Genomic DNA, 12,795 nt, shown 5'->3' on the forward strand with positions numbered 1-12,795 from the left:
TGTTAAAGAAGATCCTCATTGAATGTGTATTCTACTGAACGGTATTTCTTTTCCTCTGCTGTTTCTCAAAAGGTTGGACCTTAGATAGACCAGAAAACAATTTTTAGTGAAATACCATGATTGAGCATTTTTGCTAGTTTAGTTTTTTCTCATTGTCTTCCTGAATCAAAGAATTTTGAAGCACTGCATAAGTCCATAAAACATGTAAAGTGAAATGATAATGGAATGAGTGTATATACCACGGGAAATCCATAGAGGTGGTGGCTGTGGCAATTGACAGTTGTAATTTGAATGGAACTCCTCTTTCTCTGTCTTGAAATTTGTCAGAATGTTGTGCTCTTTAAAATGTTTTGTAATGAGCTATTCAAGCTGAGATCAAAATAACGGTTCAGATATTCTTTAACTATGAGAGAGCATGGATCAACCCCCTGCCCCCACATTGATAACTGGAAAGGGCAAACTGGTACACCCACTGTGGTTTCATTATTGGAATTGCTTAAGTCATGGCACCATCATGACTTCAGAAATAAAATTCTACCATAATGTGAAGATACTCATTTTTGAACAAAAACTAATTTGTCCTAGAAATTGAAAAAGTAAAAATATCATAAACACCTGCAAATATGCCCCCTACTGAAACGATGTTAAGATTAAGAAGAAATAAGAAGCACTGAGTCAAACACAGCAGTCTAGGTGCCGAAACCAGGTCTGTTTACCATCGTCTCCTATATCAGCTGATGTTTTGGTTATCATTACTATCTTTTATATTTATTTCGTGTCAAAAGCATTGTACAACAAATACATTTCAAATAATGGAAATAAAAAAAAGAAAAAAAAGAAATCACAAGCAACTAAATAGTTTTGGACCAAAAGCGGGCAACAGCAACCGCATTGTCTGTAGCTTTAAACAACTCCTCCTCCGTACATGAGGCAGGGCATTGTGGGCAAGCATACATATGCTAAGTTGTTTGTTCAGCTCCACAGTCACACAAGGTGGAGGATTCCTCCAGGTAGTGCCACCTTGCCAAGTTGTCTTTTGATCTGCCCACTCCACTTCTGAGTCTGTTCAGGTACTTCCAAGTTGCCCATTCTTGGTTTGCCCCTGGAGGAAGACCCTCTTGGGGGGCCATCCAGTTAGAATTGCCAGGTTTAGCTGCCCAGAGGGACACCCTTGCTGTTGCTGGAGGAACATCAAGAGGAGTGGTGGTTCTCATGAAGCCCTTCCTTGATTTGAGTCTGGTGGGAGGAGGGTGATAGCCATGCAGTGGGTGGCTTTCACAATGTTCGACCTTTTTTCTCTCACTGTTAGCAGCAACTTCCCGTCGCACGTCAGGAGGGGCAATGCCAGCTAACTTGTAGAGTTTATCAACAGGTGTAGGTTTAAGGCATCCCGTGATGATTCTGCATGTTTCATTCAATGCTATGTCCACCTGCTTTGCATGGGCAGACTTGTGCCAAACAGGACAGGCATACTCTGCTATCATTACTATCATGTGGCATGGTGACCTATTTATCTAAGATAGCCACTGAGTACATGGGCTGCTGAACCCACACACTGCCACAATTCCAGAAACTCCTATTCTACAAAGTTCTCCACAGGTTGCCTGCTGTACCAGAAGCGAAGATAGGTAGAGGTATTATCTCTGCATGTTCCCCACCATGCCAGGAAGAGGAGGAGAAATAGTGACAGAAATAGTTATAATATTCCTTCCACACTGCCAAAAGAAAATACAATGTGCAATGGCCTATTATTGTTTTAATGCCTTAATTGTAGGTATTCTAGAATCAAAGATGCCATGGGAAGGAGGATCAGGAATACTTTAGAGATGACTTCTTATCTACTACATTGCCTTTGCTCCCAGGATCCCTGGCATTCATAAAACAGCAGACTGCAAGATGCCTCCTTATTTTATGGTGGTGGTCCTCCTCCTCCTCCTCCTCCTCTGATGCAAAGGACTGGCTGGCTGGCTGTATTGTAATGGCATTAGCAGTTTGCAGGCAGGCCATGCATATAATGGGGAGTGGTGCTTTGCTTTCCAGCTCAAGCATGAAGAGAACTTGGCCATACAGAGAGCCTTTATGCTTAAATAGCTCTTTGTCTTGGCTGTGTAGGAAGACTGCACCTTGAGGAAATACAGTTCTTCCATGTAAGAAGAACTCTGCTTCTAGGGATATTATTTAGCAGCATGGGGGAATGTGTAAGCATAATTTCTGGCAGAGTGTAATTTATGGGAGCCACTCCAACCTACAGTGGTTAGGGGGTGGCTTTCTCCTACATTCTCTAAAGCATATGTAAGCTATTGGTATGTCTGCAAGCAGGAAACCTGTGATACTGACAGAAGGTGTGAGAGGTGTGATGCTTTCACAGATGTCACCATTTCAGGTTTTCCACAGCAAATCTTAAATTTTTGCTTCACCCACACAACACTTGATTACTTATACAAAAAATCAAAATAAACAGAAGCAACTTACATAAGGACATGATAGCAGAACCAAACCATGTATATTGTAGGAATGAATCAGCATAGAGGTTTCTTGTCATCGATTGTTTTTAGGATTTTTAAAACTGTATTGTGTTTTTGTGTGAACATTTTATAACTGCATATTTATGAATGGTTCATAAAGCTGACTTGTTGTATGTCTAGCTGTCTATATTAGAGATAGACAACTGTGTGCAGGCTAGGGCCAATTTCTTCCTCCCATAATCCTGGTAGGCAGCCCTCACACATACCACAGTAACGTTCAGCTTTCCTCTATATTCCTTCTTATCACATCACCTTCTGTTGCCATTTTGACAAGGACTGCAAATGAAAATTTCAGGTATTTGAGAGCAGTGAAAGATACTTTGTGTGGGTGCTTTTCACACATGCTGAAAGTTTTGGAAAAAACATTTTTGGAGGGTTGGGGATTGTGAGAGTCCAACAGGGGCATTCAGACACATAAAAGTGGGTTCCAGCAGTCACATGAAACCAGGGAGGCACTTTCCTCACCCTTGAGGTATAGTATATGTTTATTTCTACAGTAAATTAAATTTGGTTCTGATTCCCAAGTCTACCCTATATACTCATGTATAAGTCTAAAAGTTTTAGTCAAAATATCCCCGGGTTCACTTCTGATATGATAAATAAAGAATATTTTTCTTTAAAAAAACTTGGTCGACTTATTAACGGGTCAATGTAAGTATGTACTCTAAGAGTGACAAAAAGCAAAAAATTAGTCCATCCTGGGATAATCTTAAAGAAGCACTGACTCCTGTACGCTCTCTGCCACTATGCCACTTCTGGCCTTTTTGAACTCTTGGCCATTAAAATAGTGTCAGTGGCCAGGGGCAGCTCGCCTTGAGGTAGTAATGATACTTTCACCTTTCCATTTAATAACCCTCAACTTATCCATGAGTTATATAAAAATCCATTTTGGCCCTCAAATGTGCCTTCAATGTATACATGATGTTAACTTGTGCATGTGTGTATATATATATTATATTAATGAGCTGCAACCCAATAATAATAATAATAATAATAATAATAATAATAATGATGATGATGATGATGATGATGATGATGAAATCATTGAAAGTGAGGACATAAATATGCCTAATGGCCAAACAATAAAGTGTCACCAACCAGAGGCCTATAAATATCTGGGCATACTACAGCTGGACAACATCAAGCATGAACATGTGAAAACTATGGTCAGCAAGGAATACACACAAAGGGTCAGAAAAATTCTCAAAAGCAAGATCAATGGAGGCAACACCATCAAGGCCATAAACACCTGGGCCATACCTGTCATAAGATATACTGCTGGCATCATAAACTGGACACGGGTGGAACTGGACAATTTGGACAGAAAAACAAGAAAACTCATGACCATTCATCATTCACTGCACCCCCGCAGTGATGTTGACCGGCTATAGCTGCCTAGAAGATCAGGGGGCAGAGGACTCTTACAAGTAAAACAAGCAGTCAAAGAAGAAGAACATGCCCTGGGAGAATATGTAAAGCAAAGTGAAGAACCTGCTTTGATTGAAGTCAAAAATCAGAAACTCCTCAAAACACAGCAAACAAAGAATCAGTACAAGAAAACTGCACTACAAACTAGAACTGACAGCTGGCACAACAAAACACTGCATGGAAAGTTCCTTGACAAAATTGAAGGAAAAGCTGATAAGGAGAAGACCTGGCTATGGCTCACAAATGGGACCCTGAAGAAGGAGACAGAAGGCCTGATCCTTGCAGCCCAGGAGCAAACCATCAGAACAAATGCAATTAAGACCAAGATCGAAAAATCAGCTGATGACCCAAAATGCAGACTGTGCAAGGAAGCTGACGAAACCATTGATCATATCCTTAGCTGCTGTAAGAAAATCGCACAGACAGACTACAAACAGAGGCACAACTATGTGGCCCAAATGATTCATTGGAACTTATGCCTCAAGTACCACCTCCCAGCAGTAAAGAACTGGTGGGATCACAAACCTGCAAAAGTATTGGAAAATGAGCACGTAAAGATACTGTGGGACTTCCGAATCCAGACTGACAAAGTTCTGGAACACAACACACCAGACATCACAGTTGTGGAAAGGAAAAAGGTTTGGATCATTGATGTTGCCATCCCAGGGGACAGTCGCACTGACGAAAAACAACAGGAAAAACTCAGCCGCTATCAGGACCTCAAGATTGAACTTCAAAAACTCTGGCAGAAACCAGTGCAGGTGGTCCCAGTGGTGATGGGAACATTGGGTGCCGTGCCAAAAGATCTCAGCCGGCATTTGGAAACAATAGACATTGACAAAATCACGATCTGCCAACTGCAAAAGGCCACCCTACTGGGATCTGCACGCATCATCCGAAAATACATCACACAGTCCTAGACACTTGGGAAGTGTTCGACTTGTGATTTTGTGATATGAAATCCAGCATATCTATCTTGTTTGCTGTGTCATAAGAAAATTATTATTATTATTATCATTATCATTATTATTATTATTATTATTATTATTATTATTATTATCATTATTTATTTGTATTCCGCCCTATCTCCCCAAGGGGACTGTTTGTGTTACAGTCTTCTGAGCTCTCTTGTTTTGTTAGTGTAGCTGGGTTCTTTACTGTAATGATAACAAGCTTACCCATGAAAAAAGTTACCCAGGAAAATCATAAAATTTCATTCCTTGTTGAAGGTTGAGTGCATGAAGCTGATGGAATTTTGCTGTTAATAGTTTTTCCTTTCCGATTAACAATCTGGGAAGCCATGGCCCATTATCAAGAGCCATAGCGCTGAAAAGTCTCTGTTAATTTACTTTGAAACATAAACACATCCAGATGTAGCATTTCATCAAAAAAATGGTTATTCAGCTTTTCAGTAAACTGTATTTTATGTTGGCAATCAATGTATCTCACTTTGTCTTTCCTAAGCTTTTTTTTTGTAGTTTTCTATGTATCCTCCCTTCATTCAAATTAAAATATGGTCTGTGCCTTTTGTTTTAATTTGCAGACTGTTTCACTATCAGCCCATATAACCTCTCACTCCTTTTGACCATAGTTATTTTATGAAACCACTAAATAACCTTTGAAACATTCATTTTACACAGAATTATATCTATGTCATAAGGTGAAGAGGTTAATGTGATGGTAAGAAATATAGAACAGTTGAAGTACATATTACTGAAAAGTATCACAAAATCAGGTGCAAAAGCTACGAAGTTATTCTTTAAAAAGCAAGTATGGTTGTAATACTATACCATTTAGGCAAGCATTTATCAGGCAATGATTCCTATATGGCACTAGAAAATATTTTAGAGAACAGACCTGCATACTTGTGTTTACCAACAGAAAATTTCTAAAACATTACTTTCCAACAATAAGAATGGCAAATGGATGGTCATTCCAAAAAAGTTATCAGTTTGCTCACATGTATTAGGTACTCACATATGATATTAATGAGTTTCTGATCTACCATGAAGGTACAGTAGAGTCTCACTTATCCAAGCCATGCTTATCCAAGCTTCTGGATTATCCAAGCCATTTTTGTAGTCAATGTTTTCAATATATCATGATATTTTGGTGCTAAATTCATAAATACAGTAATTACAACATAACATTGCTGCGTATTGAACTACTTTTTTGTCAAATTTGTTGTATAACATCATGTTTTGGTGCTTAATTTGTAAAATCATAACCTAATTTGATGTTTAATAGGCTTTTCCTTAATCCTTCCTTATTATCCAAGATATTCGCTTATCCAAGCTTCTGCTGGTCCGTTTAGCTTTAATAAGTGAGACTCTGTTGTACTAGTTTCACCAGAACTAATTCTTCTAGAAAATAAATGGAAGAGATTATTGTATATGGATGTTATATATGAAAGCATACAGGAAAATAAAATGTTAGGATAATTGCTCAAAAATCACTTGGAAGACTTCCGATTTGAATGAAGTAAAACAGTTCTTTATTAAAGCCGGCTTGTCTGGAGTCTAAGTATCCTTAGAACAAGAATCTCAAGCCCAGAATGAGGTGTTCATTCAGTTTAAATATCACCACTTAGGTTTCAATTTTGTTGCATGTACATTGTGATTAAAAATAAACATTTTAATAGGCAAAGATGTTCATAAGTACAGAGTCATATTTTGTTGCCAACTAACAAGCACTCTATTGTTTATGATAGCTGCATTCTCTTTGATTTAGTTCAAGGCAAAGAAACAGAATACAAGAATGCAATAAGATACTCCTTTCTGTTCCAGGTGTCTCATCCTTCAAAGATGGTGTCCTTGAGAGAGACTGCTTTTTAGAAACAGCAAACTGCTTGTCTGATAACAACCATAGTCAGAGGCTGTTAGGATTTTTGGATTTTTAATTTCAGCATTATTTTGAGACCCGTTGGGTCTTCTTTTTAACATTTTTCTGGGACCCCTTTAATATTACACTTAAATATTAGAAAGAATTTTCTGAAAGCAAGAGCTGTTTGACAATGGAATATGCTGCCTCAGTGCCTTCGAAGAATTTTAAATAGCGACTGGTGGGCATCTGTTAGGAGTGCTTTGTGTATTCCTGCATGGCAGGGGGCTGGGCTAAATGGCTCTTGTGTTCTTTTACAGCTTTATGATTCTGTGGGTTAGACAAACTGGTACCAAACATGATGACAAGTCAGAGCATTTCTAAATTGACTTTACCATTCCTAGGACTCTGGTGCCCAAAATCCAAAATGTAGCTTAGCTGATCTTCTGCTACTCCATATGGAGGAACCAGAAGGACCGAGCAGATGGCAGAATTCAAAGGGATATCCTATTTCCATTATTTATCTCCAGCATTTATATCCGCCCTTCTCACCCGAAACCTTGTAGCGTAACCATTTTCCAATTAATATTTCCTAGATTTTTTATTTTGTGTGCAAGGATTAAAGTGGAGAAAAAGAGTGTTTCTATTTGCCTTGATGTCTTCGTGCAGAAAGCCATATTTTTAAATCCATACATATGTATGTATATAGTCTCTTTCAACTCTATGATTCTAAGTGGATTCATTTAAAGTATATTTAAATATTGGACAAAATTATCTATTTGTCAGCTTATAAGTCTATTTAAGTACTGATTTAAATTAATTTTAAAAAAAAACACAGTATTACCAGCTGATTCAATGATCGACCTGGCTTGGTGAACTCTTCTTCTTTGGAGGTCTTTAAACAGATGCTGGATGCACATCTTTCAGGAATGTTTTGTAGGGTAGTCCTGCAGCCCCTTTCAAATATATGCTTCCCTGAATCTAATTTTCAGTTGTGTCTTCTGTGGCTAGTAAATATGCTTGGGATTGCAAGAACCTGTGGTTTCACAAAATACAAAAACTTCCAAAATCTCAAGTTAAATTACTTTGCTCCTGCTGTAGTTCAAATTTTACTGTCCTTTGTCTCCGTCTCAATATGGCCAACGTAGTGTCTATCTCTACTGAAATTCTTGCAGACCAATTAAACAACAACAATGTCATCATGAGCGATCGCTCGTGGTTAAATATGAATATCTTCCAAGGGTAGAGTTTTGGTGGAGGGTCTGTAAGTGACTGTAGAGACCTTTTCTGGATCCACATAACCTGTCACAAAATGTAGGCCTATAACACCATCACTTTTCTTTGCTGCTGTCCTGTTTTGTCTTTCAAGAACAGCCTTAAAACAATGTGGTAAGTAAATGAAAACTGCTTTACTTCAGCAAAACATAAAGTACAGCGCACTCAGTGGAATAATGCAAAAGGAAGCAAGGAAGTCTTAGGGTAAACACAGTTCTTAGTCTTTGTTAAATTCCCAAATCAAATAGCAGCCTTACTTCAGACAAAGAAACAGCAATAAATCCTTAGGAGCAGTTTCCCAGATGCAGACTTGAAGCAGGCACAAGGGGAGTGACGAGTCAGTTTGTTACCAGCAAGAGCTGGCTGCAACTGCTTCTGCTTTATAGCCCTGAGTCCCCTCACAGCTGCTAGGGCAATTCCTAATTACTCAGCTGCATTTTTGGCAGCTATTCTAGCTGAACGACGTCTCTGCTCTGTTTCCTTTTGCCTCTCCTGAAATGTGGGTACTTGCAAAATCTCCTCCTCAGATTCCAACTCACCCTCAGATTCATGAACTCTTTCCTGCTCCCCTTCCTCTTCTGAAGAAGAGGAATCCCTAACAGCTGCTGCATGATTTTTAATATATTTGCTTAATAAAGAAGCTACTGCAGCTTCAAAAGTTTATGTCTGTGCAGAATAATTTCCCTAAACACATAAAAATAAAAATACTAGCTAAGAACTGTGTAAATATCTTTTATCCATAATGTGCAGAAAGCTATGGATATTATTCATCTCAATTTGCAAGACTTAAATAGTTGTATGTTGCAAAACCCTATAAATGAGCTTTACTTTATACTGGATTTACTTTATTCCACTGCCGTCCCTCCTCCTCACCTCTACCTCGGATGCCCATTCCCAGCTCCAGCTCTGTTACTATTGCTTCTTCCAGCAGGAGACTTCTATGACACAGGCATAGGGAACTTGTCCCATGGATGAGAGAGTGTGTTGAGCGGAGTCGTGATTATGTGGAAAAGTAGTGTAGTGCCTATGCTATGATCCATGTAAGTTTTGTTGAAATATATTCTTTCTTTGTATTTTAAAAGACTCTTGTAACCTTACTTTCCCTTGTAGTTTAGCACAACAGAAGAGAATGTACAGGGTGTTTGAAAAAGAACTCCCTAGTTTTAAGTTAAAACACATTAAAACTAGGGAGTTCTTTTTTCAAACATCCTGTATAGTACACTGGATCTTCTTTGAAAAATGCAGAGGCCAGTTTAACATTGCCAAACTTTTCTTACAATCCCCTGCCACAAAACAAAGTTTGCAGAAAATACAACAAATTTACTGTAGATGAATTAAATGTGAAAAAAACAATGAGCCAGTCACTTATGAAAGAAAACATTGGAGATGAGCAAAATTTGATGTACTGAGGTTTGTGATTTTTATGAGATATACTTGGTTACATGCAAATTAATTAGATCCTCTGTTAATTTGGTGTCAGAACCTCATCAGTCCTTTGCACATAAAGTTGTTGTCTGTTTTGATTTTCCTACAGTAAAAGAAGCAATTGAATAGAACCTGTTATCCATTGTCCCATCATCTAAAATTTATCACTCCTAATCCAGTAAATCCTAGGCCATTTTTTGCAATACTTCACTTTCTTTCTTTTTTTAAAAAATACTACCTCCTCTCAGCCAGAATAGAAGTTCATTTTGATATCACACATCAAAATTGCACCGAAAGGCAACTCCTATTGGAAAAAGAAGGTTCTGTGCTCTGAAGCTACTATACTGTAAGCTTCTTTACCTTTCCACAGATTCTTAGTACCTTCATAGCCATACAGCAAAAGTATATATTCATGTAGAAAGTGAATATAATTATTGATTCAGCATTTACAGCTGGCTGCCTCATATGTTATTATATTTGTTAAAATATACACAAGTATATAACACATAAAGACAAAAATATGCATTGAAAAATGTGTTGATTTCTGATAAAGAAAAAGATTTATATACCTATGAAATGGTGTTGGCTGAGATACCTTATTGCATTGCATACTTTTCTACTAGCATTTCTGTCTTATATTATGTCAAGCTGTTCTTGTTATATTACACCTGTGGAGCTGGAAGCCAAAGAGAGGTCCCTGTGGGCCCTAGATCAGAGAATGAGCAGTTCTGGTTACCCTTCTTTGGGTTTAAGCCACATTGTGCCTTTGAACCATGTAAGGCACAGTCACAAAAATCCCAGTGCTTCCAGAGAGTAAATATTTAATACATGTTATCAATGTAAATACGTACTATAGTCTGTGAATCTTGTGAAGGCAATTCACACATTTTACTTACTGAAACATTTATAGAGTCGGTTTCCGTCAACAGCAGGCAGCCACAGCTATTTTCTTTCTTTCTTTTAAGGTGAAGTGATATGCTTTTAAAATAAATATTGCAAACTGTTTAAGGCCTTAAATTATTAATGGTACAAAAGGGTAAACTAAACAGTTGTAAATAATTCTTCCTAATGGCTCTGTATTCTCTCAGCTTCTACCCATGTGTCCATCTAAGATAATCTTCACGTTGACTAGATGATATACATATGTGCAATATTTACATTAACGAAATTTAAAATCTGATTCTTAGTTTCTTTATCCATGGCAAGAATGTTATTAGTTCAAATGCTGACATAAAGAAGAAGAAAAAAATCAGTTTTTCTGCCGCTTTTCTGCTTTCTTTGCTGTTTTTTCATGCTGTTATGTCTTAATAGATGTTTCAGATAGTTACACATAATCCCAGAGAGGTTGGCCATGTCAATCTGTTGGGGGGGAAATAAAAAGAAACCTTCTTGTGACATTAGATTTTACGTACTAGCATATACTTGTTAAGATACATCAAAACTGTCTAATCCAGTATTATTTTCACACAGTGACTGGCTACATGTCTATGGGAAGCCCACAAGCAAGATGTGAGGGCAACAGAACTAAAACTTGTGTTCTTCAAGGGGCATATTGTCTTTCTAAAAAAAATAGGGTCTAATACCATAAAGGCACCAGATTCTTTCTGATCTCGGAAGTTAAGCAAGGTTAACCCTGGTTAATACTTGGATCTGAGACTACCAATGAATACCAAGAGCTCCATTTCAAAGAAAGGAACTGGCAAAACCTCCTCCTGAGTATACCTTACCTAGGAAAACACTATGAGCTTCACAGGGCTGCTATAAGTCAAGAAGCAACTTGAAGGTACATAAACACTCATGTAATGCATAACCATTTAAACCATTAATAGCAATATTCTCCATAAATGTGTCTCATTCTATTTTAAAACTGTCCATGTGACTGGCCATCATAACATTCTCTGGAGACAAATTCCATAGTTACCTAATGTGCTATATAAACACACAATTTGTTTTATCAGTCTTCAATTTTCCATGATTCAGCTTCATTGCATGATCTCAAGTTCTTATATTATAAGTGAAGGAGAAAACTTCTTTCCTATTTAGTTTCTCTATACCAAACAGAATCCTGTAACCTCCATCATATTCTTGCCTTATTCACTTCTTTGGTAAACTTTTAAAATTGTGATTTCCCCCTTATATGAGAGATTTTGTGATCCCTGGATCGTTTGGTTGTCCTTTTTATGTCATTTCTACAGCATTCCCAGCATGAAATGTATCTTTTTGCAGATCTCTTTTCTAATTAGCCACCATGAGCTCAGATCCTGACAGCCTATATAGTTGGGATCTGCCAGTCCCTTATATGCTACACATTCTATTTGCTTACATTGAACTACAGTCACCATTTAAATGCCCCTTCCCTCAGAGCAATCCTTTTGGAGCTTGTCACTGTCCCTTTTTATGCTCTCAGGGAACTTTAAAAGATTTTTGAACTAGAATTAAACTTTGCAGAATTCATATTATTTCTTCTTTCTAAGACTTCCCCTTCTAAATGCTTGATAATTTTATCTTGTCAACACTTTCCACTAAATTACCTGGAACAGATATTAAGCATGAAGTCCTGCAATAAGAGAGAACGCTATAAACAGTGTAGTCAAACAGCAATTAAATGCAAGAAGTACAGTCTGTAACAATTCAATTAAAGCAGCACAGTATCTATTCACAACACCAGTTATTGGTTATTATAGCTAATGTTATTAAGAATATTAATAACATATTTCATATTTCATCTATAAGGGATATCCGGAAAGTAAGGTTACAAGATTTTTTAAAAATACAAAGAATGAATATAGCTTAATAAAACTTACATGGATTATAGCATAGGTATTACATCCCACTGATGACAAAATGTATTGAACTGAATGGTGATTATGTGGAAAAATAATATACCTATGCTATAATCCATGTAAGTTTTATTAAAATATATTCATTCTAAGTATTTTTCTAAAAAAATCTTGTAACCTTGCTATCCGGATATCCCTCCTAGAATAAAAAGGATGCATTTTGTGTTCATGGGATTATATTGTACTCACCATTTGTCAGTATTTGCAATTTCTCACCTCTTTTGCATTTTCCTCCCAAATGAGACAGATTATACACTTTTACATAATAGAAGCCTTACTTCTATTCAATGATATCATTCTGTGCAAGGTTTGTCCCTAAATTAAAACATATATATCTTGCATTAGACTGCTTGGACACAAAAAATAGCATTTTCCTAATAATGCTACTGATGTCATATATTTTCATCTCTGTTACAAAAATGACATACGCCTTAAAATGGCATATAATTAGAAGTATGCAAAGTTTAGAATTTGGCTAATAT

The 12,795-nt window shown here is 37.2% G+C and overlaps 1 protein-coding gene across 23 annotated transcripts in view; it reads left to right on the forward strand.

Moving 5' to 3' along the window:
- cacna1c (calcium voltage-gated channel subunit alpha1 C) overlaps positions 1 to 12,795 on the forward strand; it is a 650,264-nt gene that overhangs the window by 413,346 nt on the left and 224,123 nt on the right. The gene's annotated exons all lie outside the window — the stretch shown is intronic.

This window comes from Anolis carolinensis, chromosome 5 (assembly GCF_035594765.1).
Source record: "Anolis carolinensis isolate JA03-04 chromosome 5, rAnoCar3.1.pri, whole genome shotgun sequence".
In the NCBI taxonomy this organism is placed as follows: domain Eukaryota; kingdom Metazoa; phylum Chordata; class Lepidosauria; order Squamata; family Dactyloidae; genus Anolis; species Anolis carolinensis.